Here is a 4,629-nt window from a genome sequence, read left to right as displayed (position 1 = left end):
GTAAACTATAACTTGCAATAGACTGAGCCGTGAAAGTTCACCAGGATTTTCCGACGTGGTTTACCCTTGTCAGTGGCGCATGGCGGAGGGCCTGGCAAAGATAGCTGTCTAGTAAGCGGGTGGGACGAAAAACCGAGATTCCGTGTATACATTGACATGCACGTAAAAGATTCCTTGGCAGTTGTAATTCGATATTAGAGTAGGCCACAGTGCCGCTGTCCGGGCAAAATTTCCCTCATAGCACACTCTATGGCTTATGCCCGTCTTTTTTAGCCAAGTCGGAGCAGAACAGTAGGACGTTAAACCCTATTTCATTTCATTCTATTTTTGCATTAGACTGACATGTAGGATTTTCAAGATGGTTGCGATGACGTCATGCTCGAATCCTCAGGCCTTATTCATAAAATATGTTAAGAATGCTGCCTTTTCATTGGTCAAGAGCTAAGGTTTATACTAGGCTTTTAACGCCCATCCAAGGAAAAGGCTTCATCTCTAAAATATTTTAGGTTAGTTGTCGTGCATAAGGCCATAGCGGATGTTTCACAGTGGTACCACTTTCCATTAGGATTATATTCGCACGATTTCGCTAATTTGAACATTATATTTAACCAAGGGCAAGAATAGACTACGTGATTTTATCAATCTGTCTGTCATGGTAAATGTTTCACAGCAATATGATAACTTTCTCACGAATTTGCTAATTTGAAAATTGTGTTTACCACTGGCTGGGATAGATTGCGTGATGTACATTTCATAACCACAGGGTGGGAAAACCAAATGCCTGATAATTAGTGAGCTTTAGATATATTGTTAGTGAGTTCAGGCGCCATAGTTCCACGAAAACGGTAGTTATTCTGTCATGACACATATCCCACCACCCACGTTACATTCAGTCATTTTGTAGACAATTTACCCCGATCAAACAATGAGGATGAAACAACTATGCCATATGCTGACTTAATTTTGGTCCATTATCAGCTCCAAACGATGGCTTTTAAAGTTACAATTTCATATTTTCTAAGAAAGTCAAAACATAATTATGTCTATGTCTTTTGCTCAATAGGTTGTCAACTCACTATTATACGATTATAGGTTCACACCGGAAATAATAACACAATTACCTCCCAATTACCTCCCTTGTTTTCCTATTCCCCGCCATGGAATAGCTATCTTCAAACGTTTGAATTTGAAGTTGAAAATGATATTTTTGCCAATTTCTCAACTGGCAATAGTGAATTATAGGATTAATAGGATTATTCATTAACAAGGTAGGACTGTTTATAGATACCATCTATTTAAGGGCTTTATTTTAATACATTTTAAAAATATAACTTAAAGATATGAAATTGTAACTTTAAATCTGTCTCCATGGTAAATGGTGTCGTTAAACATGACAATATCCCCTTAGATTAAACAAAAAATCAATTACAGAATGTTTTTATAATGTACTTGTTGGGTTTTTTTTTTACAGAAGGTACATTTTGAGATGTATAGTACCACGGATAAAGTGGAGTACAAGTCACTAGTTAGAAGTTGTGCCGAGGAATGTACTGTTCATAATGACTTCGTGAATTGTACGGATGATTTATTTACAACTCGGGGCTGTATAAAACGTTCTTGTTGCAACAACGAAGATTTATGTAACATTTCTACTACAGTGACAGCATTGACATGGAATTTATTATTGGCTATAACGTTTGGATTTTTTATTAAATTGTGTAAGTGAGTGTGTATAAATAATGTGTACAGTGCGCTGATATGGTAAATAACCTTTTCTGTTCTAGTTTGTGAACGTTATAACATTCCTTGTGTCCAAAGGTGTCAGCTGTATCTTTCCATACTTATAGTATCCAAGAATAATCACTAATCGTAATGGTCATGGATTTACTTGAAGAATTTGGACACGATTGCGTGGACAGGTGGTTACGATATGCAGTAGCTATTATATTACAGGGTACGAAGTGGTATGCAAATAAGTCTAACTAATGGAATTTCGGGAAAGATCATTTGTTACAACTAACATCTGTATTGAACTGACGTGCAGATAACTTTACGTATGTTTCGTGCTACGTCGACGAAATCCATATCAAGACAAAAGTAATATAATCATATTACATCCCTACTAGAAACTTGAATTGGCGGCATTCTGAGGAATCACTGGGAGAAATGCATTGTGCCTAGATCATGACTATTAAGAAATGGGCGAAAACAACACAATTTCAGTTTATAGACAATTACACATCTCTTGTCGTAAGGAATGCATTTAATAAGTAAGGGTAGCGGTTGAACAGTTGCGCATATCCAATGTTAGAATCTAATTATGTTAAAACAGCTGTACATTGGTGACAATAATACTAACAAGCATTATTATCTTGATTAATTCAATTGATAAAAGTTAATAAAATTTGTGTCTGTACAGATAGATTTAAAAAAATGGGTATTGATCCTTTAGTGTATCGCACATGTAGGTAGTGTTAAAAACACTACCTACATGTGCGGTACAGACATTACATATTAATAACACAGATAAGATTAATACAGACCATACATTACATAATAAATATGTTATTAAAATAACACAGATCTACAGAGAATAACACAGAATATAATTATAAATATTAATGTTCAGTATTGATTTACAATACTTCTAAGTTAAAACATTTATTATTATCGTTATATCGAGGGAATAAAGCTAAAGTTATTGATATTTTGAATAACATTGAAAACTTTCACTTTGATTTTGTTGTAATATACACCTATTAATAATGCACATTCTAAAGATATACTGTAAAATATTGATATCTTAACATTGTACATATTTTATGTTTTTAACATTCCAAATTACATAAGCGTATAAAAAATTTCCATCCATTATTTAATACTTTTAGATAATTGCGCATCGATCTACGTCACAATTCCAAGATGGTGGCGATGATGTCATGCTCGGTTCATATTCCATACAATACGCTCGTATTTGTTTTAACCTTTCGTTATCGTGAAAAAAACACCCACTTATTGTATACAGAGAAACGTTATAGTTGCTATATGCCATAGTTTTGCGATATATGGGGATGGAAGGACTGGACGAATATTTTTTTTTTAATTTCCGTTTATCTATTGATTTGACAACCGGTCGAAATATTATTTATCATTCGTTTCTTGTATATAAAAACGTATAATTAATGTTCATCTTTACCATTAAGCCGGTTGTCGTTCGTGGGTGGGGTGGTTATGCAGTATTTGTAGATATTCTAAAGCAGGCTTATCGTTCTACAGTTTTTAATGGCCGTTTTGCCAAAGTTCACTAATACAAAGAAAGAAAACTGAAAGTACACACGCGGTTATTTAAATAGCCACTGTATAAATCAAGCAAATATGTAGTTGTTGATGAAATTACCGTTGATGGTGGAGTATCACAGAGAGAGAAATAGAGCTGCGTTTGCTTAAGGGTATTGTTTTGTTCGATATCAAATGATATCTACAACGATATGTTCTTGCAGGTATCGCTGTATTTATTTACTGGTAGCATTGTTATTGAAGACGTACGAAGTCATTAGCCCGTTCTGTCTAGAGAAATAAGAAAGAATGAGCTTTTTTATGAGTTGTCATATCTAATGAAATCTGTAATTTTCTTATTCAACAAAAGGACACTCCGTCGATGGTTATTCCCTCTCAACTTCTTGATTAGGCCCATTCTCTTGAACTCTCTAAGCACACATTATGTTTTCTCATAGCGGACGAAGGTCGTTTAGTAGAGAGAGAGCAGAAGATTTTATGAAAAAAATAATTGTATTATCAATTTGATATTCTTTGGAAAGATTATGATACGAAGTTACAATTGGGTCCTCGTCGTGTATATATGAAATTCAAACAATAGTCACTATTACAATCAATGTTCATACTATGATTTGGGTTGTGTATATTTGAATTGTAAATATGAATAAACATGTTTAAAATACAAGATGTGTATTTCAATCTTAAGCATACTAGGGACAGGGTCACGGTTTATAAAGAAGGTGGAGGGGGGACTGGGGTTTAACGCCCGATCGACACAAACTAGGTCATTTTAGGTGGGGATTGATGCGAACACTAAAAGTGAAAGTGTACTCGTGGGGTCTGACGCTATCCTAAGCTTCTCTTAACCAGAGATGAGACATATTAATGGCTTTTTTGTGCTCGGTTTAATATATCTGAACTGGTATTTATAGACCGGATTTTAGATATTTAGGAGAGATCTATATCATGGCCTATTATATTGTGAATACAAATTATTCAAACTTAAGTACATTCTTTTTCTTAGTGATATTGATAGCGTATCTTTAATCGGTGTTCTGAAATGTTATGCAAGTGATTATATTATTGTTATGTCTTAATAACAGAAGGATTAATAAATAATCAAGTATCCAAGCAACAGTAATCACTGTTATTAACGAACCTCATAAGGTAAGCCCGTAAGCTCTACCTTAGAATGAAATTTGGTATTAATGACCATTTCATCGGTTTTCTTTAGCAAACAAGACTTTTCTGATCGAAATTACATTGACATTGTTCTCGGGTTTCTGTGTGATGCTTGATTAAATTCCGTCTATATAGACTTGTTTATTACCATATCACTAAGGCACGATGTAA

Source organism: Patella vulgata, chromosome 9, assembly GCF_932274485.2.
Source record: "Patella vulgata chromosome 9, xgPatVulg1.2, whole genome shotgun sequence".
Taxonomy (NCBI): domain Eukaryota; kingdom Metazoa; phylum Mollusca; class Gastropoda; family Patellidae; genus Patella; species Patella vulgata.
This window is presented reverse-complemented; position numbering follows the sequence as displayed.